This window comes from Elephas maximus, chromosome 3 (genome assembly GCF_024166365.1).
Source record: "Elephas maximus indicus isolate mEleMax1 chromosome 3, mEleMax1 primary haplotype, whole genome shotgun sequence".
Classification (NCBI taxonomy): domain Eukaryota; kingdom Metazoa; phylum Chordata; class Mammalia; order Proboscidea; family Elephantidae; genus Elephas; species Elephas maximus.
The window spans coordinates 6,725,131-6,747,309 of NC_064821.1; the positions used below are offsets into that span (position 1 = coordinate 6,725,131).

At 53.1% G+C, this 22,179-nt stretch overlaps 1 protein-coding gene across 6 annotated transcripts in view; it reads right to left on the bottom strand.

The window, feature by feature from the left end:
• PIP5K1C (phosphatidylinositol-4-phosphate 5-kinase type 1 gamma) overlaps positions 1–22,179 on the bottom strand; it is a 69,723-nt gene that overhangs the window by 35,858 nt on the left and 11,686 nt on the right. The window lies entirely within an intron of this gene.

Genomic DNA, 22,179 nt, shown 5'->3' on the forward strand with positions numbered 1-22,179 from the left:
CATGGCCATCCCCTCACCCCACAACTGCCCCCTCCCACCCCACGGCCACCCCACATGCCAAGATGGGGCCATGGTGCCTGAGCAGAGGGTCAGAGGCCACCTTGGAGACATTCAGCCTCAGAGAAATGAGCATCAGAGAGAGGTCCCCCGACTCTGATCCACCACCAGCGCCAAAAACAGGGTCCTAAATTACAAATTATCAAGTGACCTAGTTGATCGAGTTACGCCTTCCTCCACTGGCAGAAATGGGAGAATATTTCGGTTCCCAAGGTACCAGATGGAGGTTATGGGTCCAGGGGTACACAGAGCTACACCCCTGCCGGGTTCAGCCTGGTAGACTCATCTCCCTCCCTGCCCAGAGCTCCCCAGGAGCGTCTCCACACAGGGCAGATGGGCCACCAGGTGCTGAGTGCTCACAGCACCCCCTGGGTGTGAAGACCCTAGAGCCCCCCTGGCCAGAAGGTGCACAGCTGACCTGTGTGTGAAGACCCCAGGATCCCCAGCCGGCAGGTGCACAGCTGACCTGTGTGTGAAGACCCCAGGGTCCCCGGCCGGCAACTGCACAGCTGACCTGCGTGTGAAGATTCTGGGGCCAGCTGGCAGGTGCATAGCTGATTGGGTGTGAAGACCCCAGGGCCCCTGGCCAGCAGGGGCAAAGCTGACCTGGGAGGCCATCGCTGAGAGCACAACAGTGGCTCCGTGGGCATTGGCAGGTGAGGGCAGCAGCTGGGAGAGGCCTCCTGAGGCCACGGGCATATCCCAGGAGGCTACAGACTCGCCACAGGGCCTCCGTGGTGCTGCCCCAGGGAAGGGTCACTCCTTGTCACTCTCACACTCACTGAGCTGAAGACCCAGGTGATCTGGATCATGGCGGGAAAGGGACAATGAACACATCAACCACTAAAACCAGCAGCCACGGATTCAACCCTGACTTCCGGTGCCTCCATGTGTGTCAGAGTTCATGCAGGAGAGCCTAGGAAGAAAGGCCTGGCAATCTACCTCCAAAAACTCAGCCACTGAAAACCCTACAGAGCACAGTTCTACTCTGCACACATGGGGTCACCGTAAGTCAGGGCTGACTCCCCAGTAACTGGTCACCGTGAGGGGTCATACCCCTCAGGAACACACAAAACCCCGCTGAATCACACACGCTAAGGGGTGGATTTTACAGTAGGTGAATTGTACCTCAATTAAGAACACAGCCCAGGTGGTCCCAGCACAGGTCCACGCAGGGCCTGGTGGGCTGTGGACACCCGTGACCTCTTGTGGCCATACTCACCACCCCCAGCTGCCCTCTGGACCTCAGTGTCACAACCCACCCAGGAAAGGGTCCAAAGAAGGACACTGAGGCTCGACACGGGGAGCCGCTGGTCAATATCACAAGCCATCCTCCTGTTTCCCAAAACCAGAGGACAAGTGACCCTTAGAGGCTAGGTCCCTGGCTGGAGAGCCTCTGCAGCCCGTGGGCCACAGGAGACAGACCCCTGCCTGGGGCTAATCCGGGATCCCAAGGCCCGAGGGAGGCCATGAGGGAGGGAAAGCAGCGGCAATGGAGCGGCGGAAGGTGCTGGAAGCTGACATAATATTTTCTTTGGCGGCACAACAGCAGAACAATTCACAGCTCTGCGTCTAGGGTGGAGGGGGAAGAGGAAAAGGAGAGACGGCAGGAAGTCGGTGGTGGACCAAAGAGGAACATTCTAGACCTCGTTTGGGGCCTTTGGGGCAGATTCCTGCCCAGGAGGCCTGGACCCATTGCTGAGTGGAAGGAGCGCCAGCTCAGCTCCCGTCACCCCAGCTGAGTGGCTCTACCTGCGGCCCCCTCTCTCCCTGCCTAAGCACCTGGGCCCAGAGCCCACCTGGCCCTGTCCATCTGCCTTCTCTGCAGCTCTAGCCCTTCCATTCCAAGGCTTTCTGCCTTCTGGGTCCAAACCCAAGGTCCTGATCTCCCCCCACAAACCCCCCCCCCATGGCCTCCTCCACCTCCAACCTTCAGACAAGACCATGGAGCCTACGGTCCCTGTGGACTTGCCTGCCCTCACCCCACACCTGCACCCTCATGCGGAGGGCGGTCACCCACCACACACTTCTTTCATCCCTACGCCAGTGTCCACACCAGCCCGGGCCTGCTCTGAGCCTGGGGACGCAGGGCGACAGGGTTGGCTGGCAGCATAGAGAGACCCTCCCATTGAGGTCCCTGAGTTCTCATGGGCTGTGGGGAGGGACAGCGGCTTCTGGCTCCACTACACCAAGGCCCAGGCAGATCGAATATCAAGTCCTGGCCAGTCCACCGGGGCTGTTTCTGGTTTGTTGGCCCCAGAAGTACACACCCTTCCCACATGCACACACATGCCACATGCATGCACGCACAAGCACACAAACATGCATACACACACGTGAGCACACAGCACACGCGTGCACACACGCGTGCACACACCATCGGTGTGCACGCTAAACACGCATGCTGACACATGAACATGCATGCACACCCACACATGTGTACACACCATCAGTGTGCGTGCTGAAAACGCATGCTGACACACATGACCCACACATGCACGCTACACACGGAGACATGCGCACAGCCATGCACATGGACGCACACACTGAAACACACGCACACGTAAGCACGGAAACTTCCTGGGCTCTGCGGACCCTCCGGAGCCGCGCTGCAGCCCTGCTTTCAGGGACCCTGAACTAGGGTGAGAATGGACTTCACAGCCGGGGGCGGGGTCCCAGAGCCTGGGGACGCCCCGCCCTCCTGCCTCCCCTGCCTCTGCTCTCATCGCCTCCCCACCTCTGTTTCGGAAGCGCTGACTGGGAATCTGTCCTTCAGCCACAGCTGACGATGGGGTGGGGCAGTTTTCCACATCCAGGCAATTCAGCCCCCAGCCTCCAACAAGAAAGTCCTTTAAGCACTGGGGATGAGGCCTGGGGTGCCCAGGGCAGCTGGGGGGAGGGGATGCTGGAGTCTGGGGGTGGGGTGGCGAGTCCCCCAGCCAGGATGGAAGGGTCAGCAAGGACAACGCCAAGGTCCCCGCCCCAGACATGGCCAATTATCTTCTCAAGGAGGAAATCAGGTTTTAAAAATAGTGCAGGGAGGGGAAGACCTGTATGCTCTGTGAGGCGGGACCAGGAGGAAGGGTGGGGGTGGGGGGGCGATTACGTCTCCCAGCAGGGCTGCAGTGGGGGGGTGGGGGAAGGGGGAGGGGAGGTTGATGGGCGGGGGGAAGCTATGCTTCCAGCAGGACTGCAGTGAGCCAGGACCCACCCCCCGTTGTTGTGGGGATGGGGTGGGGGTGGGGGACGGGGGAAAGCTATGCCTCCAGAAGGGTTGCAGTGAGCCAGGACCCCCTGGGTGTGGGGACAGGGTGGCAGGGGGGATGGGGGTAAGCTATGCCTCCAGCAGGGCTACAGTGAGCCAGGACCCCCACGTGGAGGGAGATGGGGGGTGGGAGAAGCTATGCCTTCCCGGCAGGGTTGCAGTAAACCAGGACCCCCGTGGGAGAAGACAGGGGAGGGGGAGGGGGAGGAGACGTGGGGGTCGGTGGGGAAGCTATGCCTCCCAGCAGGGCTGCAGTGGACCAAGACTCCCTGGGGGGGAACGGGGGGAGGGGGGAGTTATGCCTCCACCAGGGCTGCAGTGATCCAGGACCCCCATGAGGGGCCGCTGGGTGGTGGGTGGGCACACCTGGGGGCCCACTCCTCCCCAGCCTGCACAGTGGAGGGCCCAGGATGTTTGGGGTGAAGGCTCTCCTTCTCCCACCCCCAGGGCCTCAGGGTTGCCTCTGCCCCCCACCCCTACGCCACGGTGTGACCACACGGCAAGTCTCTCCTCCAGAGAAGATGCCCAACAGATGTGGCTAAAAGACGGGCAACTGAATGAATGAGCCCCGGCTCACGGATGATGGCCCCCCAGGGGGAAGAAAGCAATGACACCAAAAGCAAGGATGGGGAAGGAGATGCCTGGGCTAGAAAGAAACGAAAGCAGACCTGGAACCGAGAGGAAACCAGCGTGCCTGCTGGGCCTGCAGGCAAAAACAGATCAGTTGGCACAGGTTCACGCCCCAGCCCTGTCCTCAGGGAGACCTGTCCTCAGGGAGACCTGTCCTCAGGGAGACCTGTCCTCAGGGAGACCTGTCCTCAGGGAGACCTGTCCTCAGGGAGACCTGTCCTCAGGGAGACCTGTCCTCAGGGAGACCTGTCCTCAGGGAGACCTGTCCTCAGGGAGACCTGTCCTCAGGGAGACCTGTCCTCAGGGAGACCTGTCCTCAGGGAGACCTGTCCTCAGGGAGACCTGTCCTCAGGGAGACCTGCACGGCCCCTCGCCTGCAGTGAGCACCCACCGGGGCCAAGGTCCCAACCTGGGCTGGGGGCCGGGCACATCCCATGAGCTGTGATGTGAAGTCTGGTGGCTGCCAGGCCAGGGAGTCCTCAAGGAAGAGTGTTCAGCATACGATGTACCCTGGGGGTAAGGGAGGAGGAACTGGCCCAGGGGCATTCTAGCCCAGGACTAGCGTGAGGAGGCTGAGGAGCACTGGGTACAGGTCAGGGAAGGATGGGTGGGGAGGCAGGCAGGAAAAGGAGGGTGTCCAGGAGTACCCACTATGCCCTACTTGCTGACAGATATCACTCAGCCCCACTCCAGCCTGCGAGGCAAAGAAATGCCTATTGGCACTATAAGACCCCACAACAACCGTGCATGCATGTGCACACACACACCCCTCTGTCCCTCCTCCTCTCTTCCCCTTGCTTGTTCCACTCCCGCCACAGGCTCCAGCCACATGGGCCTCCTCCCTGTTCCTCCAACTCACCAGGCATGGTCCTGCCTCAGGGCCTTTGCACCAGCCTGGAACATTCTTCCCCCAGGTCTCCTCCTGGCTCCTGGCCTCACCCATCCCCCCACAGCAGCCAGGGGACACTGTGAGCACCTGCGTCAGTTACCACAAAATTTAATTATCTCATTTCATTATCACTGTTTTGTAGAAGGTGAAACAGGGCTTTGGAGACATTTGGGAAGCTTCCCAAAGTCAATGGTGAAAACCCATAAGATCACATCTCAGAGTGCAGGAAAACATCCAACAAAATTCATCATGAATTCTGTGTCCAAAAAAAACTACGAGGAAACCAGAAACTCTTAAGAAACTAGGAAAAGGGAAAAAAAGAAGAAAAAGGGGAACTGCCTTAACTTAAAAAAAAAGAAGTATAAAGCAAAACGAGTGGCGAGCACATTAACGTCAAACACAAAACAAGAAGCGCTGCCCTCACAGCTACCGCCGTGGCAGAGATGCTGGCCAGTGCAATAAGACAAAAAAAGGAAAAAAGAAAAGGTACGAACGTGGGAAAGGAGAGGACAGGACAGTCATCTGCAGACGACTGCATTCAGAAAATCCAGGAGAATCAACTGACCAACTACTGCAATCAAATGGAGTGGCGCAAGGCGGCCAGGTAGCAGGCACTTACCGGAGGTCACGCTCAAGTGTGTGAGGAAGAGGTGGCCTTGAGGAGCTCCTGCCCTTTGCACTGAGTGCCCTGCTCTTTATGCAGCCTGCTTTCTCTGGTTTCACACCTGGGTTAATTTTTATCTGTAAAATGTAGATGACTCTCTCTGGTGAAGGGGCGGCGGGGGGGCGCCTTGGGAAGAGTCCCCGTACTTCAGGGGAGCTAAAACCCCAGTAGCTGCGAGTCCTCCCCCGACCGGGTTTGCACCTGGTATGATATTCACCAGGTGTGAATCTGGGGTCAACACTATGGGATGGCAGAAATAAAGACTTTTAATATTTTTGCCTTATCTCAGGCTTTGACCATCAGTATTAAACAGGGAAGGCTATGAATTCTCAAGTTAACTGCTGAGCAGGGTAGATAACATTTCAAAAGACATGTTACAGAACTCTGTTCAAGGATACCTTTACGTTCAAGTGTTTACAGGTTGGTTGTACTGAGGTCTATAACTCTGAAACGCATCTGAAAAATAAGCTGGCTGGAGAGATGGACAGAGAAATGGCTATGAAGGTACGGATGAATAGGAAGAGGGAAATACGGAAAAAATGCCAATTGTAGGACCTAGGTGGTGAGTAGTGGGTTCCCAAAAAAACCCGGTGCCGTCAAGTCAATTCCGACTCATAGCGACCCTGTAGGACAGACTAGAACTGCCCTGTAGAGTTTCCAAGGAGCGCCTGGCGGATTCGAACTGCCAACCCTTTGGTTAGCAGCTGTAGCACTTAACCACTATGCCACCAGGGTTTCCAGTTAGTGGGTTAACATGGACTGAACTGTGTCCCCAAAAAATATGTGTGTCAATTTGGCTAGCCATGATTCCCAGTATTGTGTGATCGTTCACCATTTTGTCATCTGATGAGATTTTCTTACGTGTTGTCAATCCTGCCTCTACGATGTGAATGAGGTGGGATTAGCGGCAGTTATGTTAACGAGGCAGGACTTAATCTACAAGATTAGGCTGTCTTAAACCAATCTCTTCCGAGATATGAGAGAGAGGAGCAGAGAGACAGGGGGACCTCATGACACTAAGAAACGAGAGCCAGGAGAATCGCGCATCCTTTGGACCCGGGGCCCCTGCGCTGAGAAGCGCCTTGACCGGGGAAGATTGATGACAAGGGCCTTCCCCAAAGCCAACGGAGAAGGCCTTCCCCTCGAGCTGGCACCCTGAATTTAAACTTCTAGTCTACTAGATCGTGAAAAAATAAACTTCTGTTTGTTGAAGCTTGTGGTATTTCTGTTATAGCAGCACTAGAAAACTAAAACATAGGTGTTCACTGTCCAATTCTTTAAGCTTTTTAGTACATTTGAAGATTTTCTTAATGAAAATCCTTTTTTCCCCAGTTACGGATTGAATAAAAAAAAAAAAAAATCAAACCAAACCTGTTGCCATGGAGTTAATTCCAACTCATAGTGACCCTACAGGACAGAGTAAAACTGTCCCATAGGATTTCCAAAGAGCAGCTGGTGGATTTGAACTGTTGACCTTTTGATTAGCAGCCTGGCTCTTAACCACTGTGCCACCAGGGCTCCATGGATTGAATTAGTGTCCCCTAAAAATATGGGTTAGAATTCTAACCCCTGTACCTGTGGGCATACTCCTGTTTGGAAATAGGGTCTTCTTTCTTACGTTAATGAGGCCAAACCTGTGAAGAACCCAAAAAACCAAATCCGTTGCCGTTGAGTGGATTCCGACTCACAGCACCCTACAGGATAGAGCAGAACTGCCCCCTAGGGTTTCCAAGTAGTGGCTGATGGATTCAAACTTACGACCTTTTGGTTAGCAGCCGCAGTTCTTAACCACTGTCCAACCAGGGCTATCTGAGCAGAGTGGATTCTAAATCTACTAATCACGTCTGAGTTACAAACAGAGCAGATTAGCTGCACAGACCCATACACAGGAGAAAGACAGACAAGACAGTACGTGAGGACTGTCTACAAACCAAGGAACCAGGGAACACCTGGGGCTACCGACAAGAAGGAATCCACAAGGCCGTGACCCTGATTTGGACTTTGAGCCTCCAGAATTCGGAGACAAGAAACTTCTGTCCTCCAAAGCCCCAACTCGCGGTGTCTGTTATGGCACTAGGGAACGGAGATGCGCAGGTTAAAGGTGAGTTTTGACCTTAGACGTCAGGTGTTTTCAAGCTTTGGGGAAATATGCCGTATGAGCGAGTTCTGCCCACCCAGATGTCGAGTCTGCCCAAGGAGTCTATAATCCCACGGGTAACAGCGAACACTGGGCCTACAGTGTACCGGTCCCCGTACCCAGCTTTACACACATTTGCTCATTCCGCCTTTGAGAAGGCCCGCTCCCGCCTCAGGGCCTTTGCACTTGCTGGTCCCCAGACGTCTGCCTGGCCGGCTCCTCATTCTCCACCAGTCAGGTCTCAGCTGGCATGTCACCTCTCTGGAGAGCCCTTCCTTGACCCTCCAACCACGGCAGCCCCTTCCCAGCCCGCCCCGGCCCTCTCTATACATTCCGGCTCATTTTCCGTGGGTTACGTCGCCGTCTGAGATGACAGCTTCTCGTCTTGCTCCTTCCAGCGGGAGCAGACGCCTGCACTGTCTCATCCCCGGCCGTTTCCCCACGACCTGGCCAGTGTCTGGCATGCAGTAGGGGCTCAAAAACCACCGGCCCAGCGGAGCTGGGGCTGGGCTGGGGCAGAAGACGGATTTTTCCTTTTAGCATACAATTTGTTTTATTTTTGTTGTTGTTGCGAGTATACACAGCAGAACCTACACCAATCCAACAGTCTCTCCACGTACAATCCGGACACTGATGACACTCTCCCAGTGGTGCGCCGTTCTCCCCTCCTTTTCTGAGCCGTTCCTCCCTCATTAACAGAAACTCGCTGGGCCCCGAGGTTCCTATCTAACCTTGGAGGTTGCTGTTGTCAGTGGGATCACACGGAGGTCGTTCCTACCAGACCACAGCACTCAAGGCGGACGCTCTTTACAGGGAAAGCTAAGCTACCGTCAGGATTTAAGACTTCTAGGGATATTTTTTGCTAAGGTTCAGATGACCTTAGGGCAATGGTTTTGGGGCTTCAGAGGATGGATTTGGGGCAATAGTTTCAGGGGTTGAGAGAGTGGTGGATTCAGGAGAGTCCCAGGAGGGAGAATGGCCAGGACACAGGGATCCTTGGCTGTGGGAGGGGAGGAAAAAAGGAAGCAAACCTGAGGCCTGGTTCAGGCACACGCTGGGGCCCACCCAGACAGAGACCTGGGGAGGGGGCGCAGTCTTGGGGAGAACACGTGAGAACAGCTGAGGGATGTTCAGAGCTGGTGTGCTCGGGGGCACGTTCTGGATGAGTGCAGTCGGGGTGGGGGCACTCGGGACTGGCATGCTCTGGAGGGGCGGTGCTCAGGGCTGGCACACTTGGGAGGCAGCCGTGGCAGGGGGGCAGAAGCCCAGAGCAGCGGCGGCCACATAGCAGGGGCAGTTGTAACAAAGCACCACACACACGGCTTCGAGAGGCACAAGCTTACTCCCTCCCGGTCCTGGAGGCCCGAAGACTGCAGTGAATGTGAGTGCGGGGCCCTCCTCTCTGAAGGCTCTGGGGAAGGTCCTTCCGGGGCCTTCCAGCTTCTGGAGTTGCCGTGATCCTTGGTGATCCTGGGCGATCCTGGGCTTGCAGACTCCTGCCTCCCCTCTCTGCCTCTGTCCTCGCGAGGCCCCCTCTCTCTGTGTCTGTCTCTGGGTCCAAATTCCCTCTTCCCATAGGGACAGCAGACACACTGGATCAGGGCCTGATGACCTCCTCACCTAAACTGACACCGTCTGTAAAGACCCTATTTCCAAACAAGGTCACCTTCGCAGGTACCAGGGTTAGGACCTCAACATTTCTTTTTGGGGGACACAAATCAACCCACAACAGGGGCCAGTGAGGACAAGACTAGAGACACCGCTTGCCCCAAGTGGACCTGAAGCACCAGGGCTGCCAGGTCTGAGCCGAGGTAGTACTGCAGGAGGGGCCCAGGAGACACTGTCTATATCCAATCCTGCACCCCAGCCCTGCAACCCAACCCTGCACCCCAACCCTGTATCCTATGCCTGCACCCCAATCCTGCACCTGATCCCTAAATCCTGACCCTGCACCTCAACTCCTACATCCCCATGCTTACACTCCAATCCTGTACCCCGATCTCACTTGATTTCTATACCCCAATTCTATATCCCATCCCTATACGCTAACACTGCACCCCATGCCTATACCCTAATTCTGTCCCCATGCCTACACCCCAGTCCTGTACCCTGACCCTGCACCCCATGTCTGCACCCCAATCTTATACCCTGCCCCTACAACCCATGCCTGCACCCCAATCCTATACCCCAACCCTGCACCCCATGCCTGCATCCCATGCCTATGCCCTAATCCCTGCTCCCTGACCCTGCAGACCTGGCAAGCCAACACTCCTTCTCTTGGTTTGCCTCAGCCTGTGAGACTGGCCCCCCGCACTCTTGGGCAATGTGCTCCTTCCCTGGGCTCCAGGGCTCGGCCCCTGCAGCAGTCACCTGGCCACTGTTCCCACTGAGCCACGTTCCTCAAGGCCACAGCCCCGGGCCAGCACTGGCCAGGCACAGAGTTCCAGCAGATGTCCTGTTTGCTAACCAACTTTCTCTACTCTGGCAACTGCGGGCCTGCTGGAGCACAGTCTATGGACCACTGAGACCTCGGCTTGCCCCGTGCGCAGTGACTCTACCACCGCTGAACACAGGATGGGCTGAACCATGCGACTTCCATGGACACAAACCCTGGACCTAGAAGGGGTCCCTGGGGGGTGACAAGAGCCATCCAGCCCACCCCCAGCACCCTCCTGCCCTGGCATCTTTAGAAGCCACCGCAAGGGGCCTTGTTTCCCCCACAAACAAGACTCATTCCTAACAGAAGATAGAAAGCCTGGCCTTAGTGAGGGCCAGGTGACATGTCCCTGACCCCCTACCCACCGCAGCCGCTTGTGCCTCTCCCTCCGCAGGCCACACTGCAGTCCACTAGGAGGACGGGGCATGGGTAACATCCGTCTCCCCAGCTCCACTGAGAGCCCCACAGGGCAGGGCCTTGTCTCCCCTGCTCCCCTCCTCGTCCAGCACTGGGCCCAATGCCAAGAAATCCCAGACGGCTTCCTGGAATGGAGGCAGAGGCCTCAAGGAGCCCTGCCCATGCTGGGAGCCAGGCCAGGGCCTGCCTCCCCAAAGCACTCTGCCTGTGTGTGGGGGCCAGAGAGCCCTTCTGAGGAACACTCCAGACGCCATCATCAACATGGACGGGGGAGGAGGCGGCACCTTTAGACTGCCATTACAGGAAGTGGCCCTGCTGAGAAGGCGCCGCAGCCTTGATCCTGCCCCAGGTTGAGGCACCCCCCTCCCAGTGGCAGCCCCAGTTTGACAAAAACTGGGGAGAAGATCCCACCCGCAGGATCACATGGCGGCTCGAGACCAACGTGCGAGCTTGCTTGGCCCAGTTTTCCTCCCAGGTATATTTTTACTCTCCAGCAACCTCGGGCCGGGCTGCAGACATTGACATTTGGATTCTGGGGTACCCGGAGACCCTAAACCAGGACAGCACCACCTAGCTGAGGGACGCTCCTTGGCCTGGCTCTTGTCACCTGCGGGTGAGTGTCCTATCTAGTCAGGTCGCAGGCCACCAGGCCATGAATGCTGCTGACAGCGGGAGCGTGGGTGCGCACGTTGTCTCAGACTCCAGTAACAGACCCAAGCCTGACTTCCACATATGGACCTGCCGTTGCTGCTGTCAGCTGCCACCAAGTTGGCTCCAGCTCAGACGACCCCACACACAACACAACGCAACACTGCCTGGTCCCGTGCCATCCCCATGATTGGCTGCGGATCGAACGGTTGGGATCCACAGGGTTTTCAGTGGCTGATTTTCAAACGTCAATTGCCAGGCCTTTCTTCCCAGTCTTAGTCTGGAAGCTCTGCTGAAACCTCCAGAATCCAGCAACACAAGCTCCACTGACAGACAGGTGGGCAGACAGGTACACGAGGTGCGACGGCCGGGAATGAACCTGGGCCTCCCGCATGGAAGGTGTGTGTCTGGAAATACAAACTCTCTTCCCCAAAGGGAGGGTCGAGGATTCTAGAACTCTAGAAGGTGGGCGCTGGCGCAGTTCTCCTCAAGGCCAACGGGGCAAGACCCGCCCGAGGTTCCACAGCAAGGTGGTCACTGAGCCAGGCTGGAGCTCAGGGGAGGGTATGACGGCTCCTATATGTAAAGCCCAGCCCCGGCTGTCAGCTTGTCACACTGCGCCGGCTCGCGTGTTGCTGTGATGCTGGAAACTATGCCACAGGTGGACAGGTTTCAGCAGAGCTTCCAGACAAGACGGGCTGGAAGAAAGACCTGGAGATCTATTTCTGAAAAAGTTGGCCAGTGAAAACCGTACAAATAGCAGCGGAACACTGTCTATAATGATACAGTGCCGGAAGATGAGCCCCTCAGGTTGGAAGGCACTCAAAAGACGACTGGGGAAGAGCTGCCTCCTCAGAGTCGACCTTAGTGATGTGGATGGAGTCAAACCTTCAGGACCTTCATTTGCTGATGTGGCATGACTCAAAATGAGAAGAAACAGTTGCAAACATCAATTAATAATGGAATGTGGAATGTAAAAAGTATGAATCTAGGAAAATTAGAAGTCATCAAAAATGAAACGGAACGTATAAACATCAATACCCTAGACATTCGTAAGCTGAAATGAACTGCTACTGCCCATTTTGAATCAGACAATCACATGGTCTACTATGCTGGGAATTACAAATAGAAGAGGAATCGTGTCACGTTCACTGTCAAAAAGAACATTGCAACATCTATCCTGAAGTACAACGCTGTCAGTCACAGGATAATATCCATACGCCTACGGGGAAGACCAGTTAATATGACTATCATTCAAATTTACACACAAACTACTAATGCCAAAGATGAAGAAATTGGAAGATTTTTTTACCAACCTCTTCAGTCTGAAATTGATCAAACACGCCATCAAGATGCATTGATAATTACTGGTGATTGGAATGTGAAAGTTGGAAACGAAGAAGGATCAGTAGTTGGAAAACATGGCTCTTGGTGACAGAAATGATGTTGGAGATCACATGATAGAATTTTGCAAGGCCAACAGCCTATTCATTGAAAATACCTTTTATAACCAAGATAAACGGCAACTATACACATGGACCTTACCAGATGGAATACATAGGAAACCAATCGACTACATTTGTGGAAAGAGACAATGAAAAAGCTCCATACCATCAGTCAGAACAAGGCCAGGACCATGGATCAATTGCTCATATGCAAGTTCAGGTTGGGACTGCAGAAAATGAGAACAAGTCAACCAGAGCCAAAGTACAACCGTGAGCATATCCCATCTGAATTTAGAGACCATCTCAAGAATAGATTTGATGCACTGAACGCTAATGACCAAAGACCACAGGAGCTGTGGAATGACATCAAGGACATCACACATGAAGAAAGCAAGAGGTCATTACAAAAGCAGGAAAAAAAGAAAAGACCAAAATGGATGTCAGAAGAGCGTCTGAAACTCGCTCTTGCACATCGAGTACCTAAAGCGAATGGAAGACATGACAAAGTAAAAGAGCTGAACAGAAGATTTCAAAGGGCAGCTCGAGAAGACAAAGTATCATTATAATACGTGCAAAAACTTGCAGCTAGAAAACCGAAAGGGAAGAATAATGCTTGTCATTTCTGAAGCTGAAAGAACTGAAGAAAAAGTTCAAACCTCCAGTTACAATACTGAAGGGTTCTATGGGCAAAATACTGAACAATGCAGGAAGCATCAAAAGAAGATGGAAGGGATACACAGAGTCACTGTGCCAAAAAGCCCTGGTCGACATTCACCCATTTCAGGAGGTAGCATGCGGTCAGGAACCGACGGTACTGAAGGAAGAAGTCCAAGCTGCACTGGAGGCATTGGTGAAAAACAAGGCGCCAGGTATTGGCAAGATACCAAATGAGATGTTTCACCAAACGGATGCAACGCTGGAAGCGCTCACTCCTCTATGCCAAGAAACGTGGAAGACAGCTACCTGGCCAACCGACTGGAAGAGGTCCGTATTTGTGCCTATTCCCAAGAGAGGTGATCCAACAGAATGTGGAAATTATAGAACAATATCACTGATCCCACATGCGAGGAAAATTTTGCTGAAGATTATTCCAAAGCACTTGCAGCAACACATCCACAGGGAACTGCCAGAAATTCAGGCCGGATTCAGAAGAGGACGTGGCACCAGGGATGTCACCGCTGATGTCAGATGGGTCCTGGCTGGAAGCAGAGAATACCAGGAGGGTGTTTACCTGTGTTTTATTGACTCTGCAAAGGCATTCGACTGTGTGGATCCTAACAAACTATGGATAACATTACAAATGGGAATTCCAGAACACTTCATTGTGCTCATGAGGAACCTGTACATGGACCAAGAGGCCGTTGTTCAAACAGAACGAGGGGACACTACATGGTTTCAAGTCAGGAAAGGTGTGTGTCAGGGTTGTATCCTTTCACCATATCTATTCAATCTGTATGCTGAGCAAATAATCCGAGAAGCTGGACTATACAAAGAAGAACGGGGCCTCAGGATCGGAGGAAGACTCCTTAACAACCTGCGTTATGCAGATGACACAACCTTGCTTGCTGAAAGTGAAGAGGACTTGAAGCACTTACTGATGAAGATCAAAGATCACAGCCTTCAGTATGGATTACGCCTCAACATAAAGGAAACAAAAATCCTCACAACTGGATCAATAAGCAACACCATGATAACAGACAAAATATTGAAGTTGCCAAGGATTTCATTTTACTTGGATCCACAATCAACGCCCACGGAAGCAGCAGTCAAGAAAGCAAATGATGTATTGCACTGAGCAAATCTGCTACAAAAGACCTCTTTAAAGCATTGAAAAGCAAAGATATCACTTTGAGGACTAAGGTGCCCTGACCCAAGCCTGATATTTTCAATTGCCTCACATGCATGTGAAAGCTGGACAATGAGTAAGGAAGACCAGAGAAGAGCTGATGTCTTTGAATTGCGCTGTTGGTGAAGAATATTGAATATACCATGGACTGCCAGAAAAACGAACAAATTTGTCTTGGAAGAAATAAAGCCAGAGTGCTCCTTAGAAGCGAGGATGGCAAGATTTCATCTCATGTACTTTGGACACGTTATCAGGAGGGACCAGCCCTTGGAGAAGGATATCATGCTTGGCAGAGGTCAGCGAAAAAGAGGAAGACCCTCGACGAAATGGACCGACACAGTAGCTGCAACAGGGGGCTCAAGCTCAGCAACGATTGTGAGGGTGGAGCGGGACCGGGCAGTGTCTTGTCCTGTTGTACACGGGATTACTACGCGCTGGAACCAACTCGACGGCGTCTAACACCATCATATGTCAAGGGAAGTCCCTGTGTGGTGCATAATGGCGAGTGCGCTTGGCTGCTAACTGAAAGGTTGGAGGTTCAAGTCCACCCAGAGGTGCCTCAGAAGAAAGGCCGGGCTATCTACTTCTGAAAAATCAGCCCCTGAAAACCCTGTGGAGCACAGTCCTACTCTGACACGCATGGGGCTGCCGTAAGGTGAAGTCAACCGGACAGCAACCGGTTGGTTAGTAAGTCAAGAGTTTACGCTAGCCACATGCCTAACATTTAACTCATGTTCTCTGGCTCACGCCTCACTTCTGTCCTGGGAGGCGAGGGCTATAATCACTCCCATTTTACAGATGACAAAAAGGAGACTCTGAGGTTAAACCAGTCTGATGTGGCAGCCGGCCTCCAAGATGCCCCGAGGACTCCTGCCCCATTGTATCCACACCCTTGGGTGGTCCCTTCCCACACGGTATCCGTGTTGGTCTACATGACCGATGGAATATGCGGATGTGATGGTGTGTGACTTGTTAGGGTGGGTCCTAAAGACAGTGCCGTGTCCATCTGGCTCTTAGATCACTCCCTGTGGGGGAAGCCAGCCGCCATGTTGTGAGGACCCTCAAGCAGCCTGCCTAGCTGAGGCCTCCAGCCAACAGCCACGTGAGGGACCCACCTTGGAAGTGGCTCCTCCAGGTCCGGTTGAGCCTTCAGATGATGCCACCCCAGCCAAAAGCTGGACTGCAAGCTCGTGAGAGACCCTGAGCTGGAACCCCCCCGCCACCCCGCCGATTTCTGCTCCACAGAATCTGTGTGAGATAATACATTTACTACTGTTTTTAGCTGCTCAGTTCTACAGCGATCTGTTACGCAGCAAGAGGTAACTGACACACCTAGGGTCTCCACTTGGCCCCTCAGGGCACAGACGGGCCAGAACTCATCACTCCCTTAGTGCCCTCACCTTTTCCTTTGCAGCCTGTTTGGCAACTATGCAATTGCTTGCTTGACGTCGGCTCTCCCAGTGGTAGCTCCCAGAGGGCTGTGTCTCCGTCACCTGTGTCCCCAGCCCTTGGCACAGTGCCTGGTACCAGAATGCCCTTGGTAAGTGTTTGCTGAACAGAAATGGATGGTGTCTCCCTGCCCTCCCTCCTCCTCTCTCCCTCTTGCTCACCCTGCTCCAGAGACATGGGCCTCCTTGCTGTTCCTCCAACTCACCAGGCACAGTCCTGCCTCGGGGCCCTTGCACGGGCTGTGCCTTCTGCCTGGACCACTCCTTCCCTTATCTCCTCAACATTCAGGTCTGGATCAAAGGTCACCTCCTCAGGGCAGCGCTCCCTGATCACCCTGGCTACAGTGCTCCCCTTCCCTGCCTTCTCCTATTATACACAGCACCCCTGCGCTGGTCTCCTTTTCTGTTACAGCTTTACTCCTCTAACGTCGGATCCCTTAGAGACTCTGAGCCTGAGAGGACCACAACTGCCTCTTGCGTCACCGCTGTAGCAGAGGCACGGTAGGGCGGCCAACAACAGCATCGCTCCCCATCCCTGGTGCCTCCTGGGAGTCATGATGAGGCCTGGAGCCAGGGCACAGAGCGCTCAGCGCACGACGCGAACGGGGAGTGGGACGGGCTAAGCACTGCAGAGTTAAACATGAAGTTACCTACCTTATGACCCAGCAATTCCGCTCCTAGGTACATGCCCAAGAGACTTAACAGTCAACACACTGTCTATGACAGAGATCACAAGAGAGGGTCCCAGACAGAGTGGGAGAAAAATGTAGAACAAAATTCAAACTCACAAAAAAAGACCAGACTTACTGTTCTGAAGGAGACTGAAGAAACGCCGAGTATGGCCCCCAGACACCCTTTTAACTCAGTACTGAAGCAGTCACTCCTGAGGTTCACCCATCAGCCAAAGATTGTTTTGTTGGATAAAACAAAATGAGAGCAGGGGCAAGGACAAGGGCAGGAGGGGACAGGAAAGCTGGAAGAATGGAAACGAGGAACCCACGGTCGAGAAGCAGAGAGTGCTAACACATTGCGGGGTTGGCGATCAATGCCACAAAATAGTGTATATGTTAATTGTTTAATGAGAAACTAATTTGCTCTGAAAACTTTTACCTAAAGCACAATAATAAAGATAAGAAACAAGTACACAGGTCAAAAGCCTAAAGTAGTAAAAAAAAAAAAAAAAAAAGAAGACGAACATACAGAAAGTTGCACGCGAGTGCTCATGTTAATAGCATAAAGTGGAAACAACCCACAAGTCCATCAACTGACGAAAGGGTAAACGCCATGTGATCCGTCCATACAATGGGGTACTACAGAGTCATGAAGAAGAACGAACACCACTTCACCCTTACTAGGATGGCTATTATTTGAAAAACAGAGAATAACAAGTATTGGCAAGGACGTGGAGAGACTGGAACCCTTGTCTGTTGCTGGTGGGGTTGTAAAACGGCGCAGCCTGGTGGTACCTCAAAGGTTAAACATAGAACTACTGCGAGAGCCAGCAATTCCGCCCCTAGGTATGTGCCCAAGGGATATGAAAGCAGGGACCCCAGCACATACTTATACACCAATGTTCGCCGCAGCAAAAGGTGGCAACGACCCAAACGTCCATCAGCAGGTGAATGGATAAACACGACGTGGTCCACTCATACAACGGAGTATTATTCAGCCGTAAAGAGGAGTCCTGACGCACGCCACAGTGTGATGCCCGGTGAGAGAAGCCAGGCACAAAGGGTCACACGGTGTACGACCCCACTTATGTCAAACACCCAAAACAGGCAAATCCATGGAGACAGAGTGGATGAGTGGTCGCAGAGGACTAGGGGACTGCAGGGACAGTGGGGTGACAGCTAAAGGTCCATGGTTTCTTTCTGGGATGTTGAAAATGTTCTAAAGTTGACTGTGGTGATGGTTACACACTTTAAACAGGTGAACTGTATGGTACTAAGTCGTATCTCAATAAAGTTGCTAGAAAAACGTTTTAAAAAGGCAAAATGAAGAACAGGGCATATTTATGAACAGTGGGCAAGAGACACGCACCCATGGGCTAGTGTATGGGCAGCAGCCTCACGAACAAGCCCTGAGGAGCTGGGGGCAGAGGTGCCCCACTGAGGCATGCCTGGGGACAAGCTGGGAGGGAGACCAACATTTCCCGTATTCTTTTTTGTATTTTATGCTAAGGACACACGATACCTTCGCAATAGAGGGAACGAAGAGAAAAATCACAAGAGTTAGTAAGCCCTGAAAAGGACGGCAGTCAGGGCAGCAAGAGGGCAGTCTAAAGGGGCAGATGGCACATGCAAAGGCCCTGTGGTGACAGACCCAGGTGCTCTGGGGGACCCACTATGGAGTGGCTGGAGGAGAGGGTACACCTGGGGGCTCCCAAGAGTGGAGGTGGGCTGCGGTCCTGGGGTCTGGCCCCTGACAGCACCTGCCCTTCCTCCCACTCTGAGCGGGGCCCCATTCTTTCTGCTCCCCCCACCTTCACCCAACCTCACAGCACAGAGTGGCCACGTCCTTGGCCGTGGATGTTTCCCTCATCAAGGCAGCAGAGCAGTAAACAGGATGCTTTGCAAAGGCTGGGGGGAGGGCAGCCAGACTGATCCAGAACTCCTCGGGACACCAAGCAGGAGCCAGCCTTCCAAAGTCCCCATCTGTGCTCAAGAAAAAGAATGATGGGAGCAAAGGGTTCCAGACCTTCACTGCTCGTTCACTCCTGTACATGCCAGGCACAGCCTCTGCCAGCCATCAGAAAGACCAAAGACGTGGGCACAGCTGGCCCACAGCACTGACGAAAACAGCACCTCGGCTGGACTGGGGCAGTGAGAAGGGCAGAGGTGGGGCTGGCCTGGCCCAGGGACCCGGTGGGCTTCCTGGAGGAGCAGGCAGAGGATGCGGGCTGCATGTGTGGGAGGAGGAAAGGGGTGGGAGGGAGACTCCGGGGTTAGCTGCTATCTGCAGAACTGCTGCTGGGCCCCAAGCTCATTCTTAACGACTCCAAAAGTGGAAGGATCAGAACTCTGGGGTCAAGGTCCAGAGAAGAAATTTCAGCCCAAGGAGGCCTCGTCCACCCCAGAGGTCCGTGGTGCCCTCAGCCATCTGTCCATCCCCCTCCTGCCCTGACAGAGGCCTCCATCACAGGATTGTTTCTCTGTACCATGCCAAGGGCTGGGGGACCTGGGACCATCACCCCTGGTCTCTGTTCCAGGATAGCAAAGGCCAATGCTCCTTAAAGACTGGCCATCGAGGGGACAGGCCCTGCTCCTCCAATGTCACCTGCCCTCAAAGTGCCCCCCAACAATCTCTCGATTGAGTGAAGGGAATTTCATCATGGATGGGTCAGAAGGCATTCCTGCAAAGTTTAGGTCACAATCAGAAAAAACCAGATGCACAAGGCTGCGTGGGTGGGTGGGCCTCTGCCCAGCGATGAGCTCACAGCAGGACCTTGAAGGAGCTCCTTCTCCTCATCTGTCAACTTGGATGTTACTTCTGGGCGCCCCTGCTCTGGGTGAGAGGAGCTCTGGGAGACTAGAAGGACATTTCTGACATGAAAGCCCTTGACTATTTTTTCCTTGAAATGAAAATATGCATATTGGTATTTTTCTGATGATGATCTTGATTGGGGGTTGGCAAAATCTGGCCCATGGGCCAGCTACCTGATTTTGTAAATAAAGGTTTATTGGCACACAGTCACACCCAGGATGCTTTTGAACTACAAGGTGGAGTTGAGTTGTGATACCAGAGGCTGTCTGGCCTGCAGGGCAAAAATATTCGCTATCTGGCCTTTTACAGAGAAAGTTTGCTGATCTCCACATTGAGGACAGTGTCAGGGAATGTTTGCGGGACACCAGCCACTTGCAGGGCTCTGAGCTTAGTGCTTCTGGGAGTCACCTAGGTCATTAAGTCCTCCTAACCACCTTGGAAGACAGGCCTGGCGATCTGCTTCTAAAAGGTCACTCTTGAAACTCTATGGAGTACCGTTCTACTCTGCACACAGGGGGTCACCACGAGCTGGAACTGACTCGACAGCCACTAACAACCACCACCGCCTATGAAATAGGTAATATCCCTATTCCCATTTTACAGAAGGAAAAGCTGAGGCACACAGAGGGAAAGTTACTTGCCCAAGGTCACAGAGCAGTAAAGACCTTAGTTATCTACTGCTGCTATAACACAAATACCACAAGTGGGTGGCTTTAACAGAAATTATTTTCTCACAGTTTAGGAAGCTAGAAGTCTGAATTCAGAGTGCCAGCTTTGGGGGAAGGCTCTCTCTGTGCTGGCTCTGGAGGAGCGTCCTCGTCTCTTTAGCTTCTGCTTCCTGGTTCCTTCAAAGAAACCCTGGCAGCATCGTGGTTCAGTGCTACGGTTGCTAACTAAGAGGTTGGTAGTTTGAATCTACCAGGTGCTCCTTGGAAATTCTGTGGGGCAGTTCTACTCTGTCCTATAAAGTCGCTACAAGTCAGAATCAACTGGACGGGCAACGGGTTTTTTTTTTTTCCCTGGTTCCTTGGACATCACCATGTGTCTCAGCATCTCTCTTACCCCATCTCTCCTCTGCAGCTTGCTTATTTAATCACTTGCATATCTGAAAAGAGATCAACTCAAGACACACCCTACACTAATCCTGTCTCATTAACATAGCAAAGACAACCCACTCCCAAATGGGATTATAACCACAGCCATAGAGGTTAGGATTTACAAAACATATTTTTGGGAGACGCAATTCAACCCATAATAGGACCTGAATCCAAAGTCTCCAAAGCCAAGTCCTAACCACTCGGCTAACCTGATACCCAAAAAAGTAAACTGCAACCTTAACCAAGGAATCGAGGTTCACATCACCAGTAACAGGACAAACCCGCACTGTGTGCTTCCTGAAGCTGCACCAAGAAGGACACGCATCGCTTCTGCAACACTGCCGCCCAAAACGCAAGACCTGGACCCAATCACGAAGGAGTGGCACACAAATTAAGGGACTCTCTAGAAAACAACCGGCCTAGACTCTTCAAAAATACCAGGCTTACGGAAGACGAGGAAAGGCTAACGAATCTTCTAAATGTAAAGAGAAACTGAAGAGACATGACAGCTAAGTGCAGTGTGTGACCCTGCACTGAATTTAGGCAGGGAACGAGTTACTCTAAGGAACCAAGTAAAAACGGAGAGACGGTGTCTGACCTCTCTCTTCCTGGGAGGGAACAGAATCAAGGTCAACAGCCCAAGGCTGATTCCTGTGAAGCCAGGTCAGACATACCTCCTCCCTCTACCACCCTTAGTAATTCTGACACCAATTGTCCCTCCCACAGCAAGGTCTACTTCTCTCCCGGTTTTGATAATTCCTTGCAGTGGCCACACAGAACTCACAGAACATACTCACGGTTATGGGGTTTATTAGGGAAATAAGAGGTTACAGTCCAGGATCGGGAATGCTCAGGATACAGTTCTTCTGTCAGGACAGCCTCTTCCCAGCCGTACCTGCAGGCACACCTCTCTCTGGCCTCTCGGGCCCCTCGGCACACCCCCTGCCCTGCTCAGGCAAGTGTTACAAAGCTCTTTTAGCTCTGCTGCTGAGTACCCAGGGGCACCCCACTCCGCCGGTCAACCTCGGCTTTCTCACTTGGTGGGCCAGGAAGCCCACTGTGTGCCATCTCCTGCCTGCCTCTTGTTTCTGCTGCCACCAGTTCTCTGTCACCACTTCACGCAGTCTGCAGTGTTACAGCTCTCTCTCTCTCGGTCTCCTGGGTCCAGGAGTTTCTCAGCGCAGGGATCCTGGGTCCCAAGGATGCACTCCACTCCTGTCTCTGCTTTCTTCCTTGTGCTGCGATCCCTCTCTTCCCGCCTCTGGGGTGGCTCATTTTAAGCCTAGCAGGATGGCAAGACTGACCAATCCCCTCGCTAGGGTTCCACAGACTTACGTGCATAGTCCCGTTCAATCATTGTGTGTGAGTCACAAAGACTATGGCCAGAAGGGGCACATTAAGTAATTCACTGCACCGCAGATAATTCTGGATTAATTGATGAATTTGTGGCTACTGACTGTGGGCTGTATCACCGCCAAATTTCCTAGGTTTCATCACTGTATTTGACCAAGAGAATATTTTTGCTTTACATAACAGACTTAAATATATAGTGGTAAAGGGGCATCATTTCTGTGACTGACTCTCAAACGGCTAGCAAAAATAACATATAGAGAAAAGGGGAAGGGGAATAATATAAACACAGAGAAAGAGACAACATACACATACAGAGACTGAGAGCAATGTGGCAAAACGTTAACAGTGAATCTCAGTGAAGGG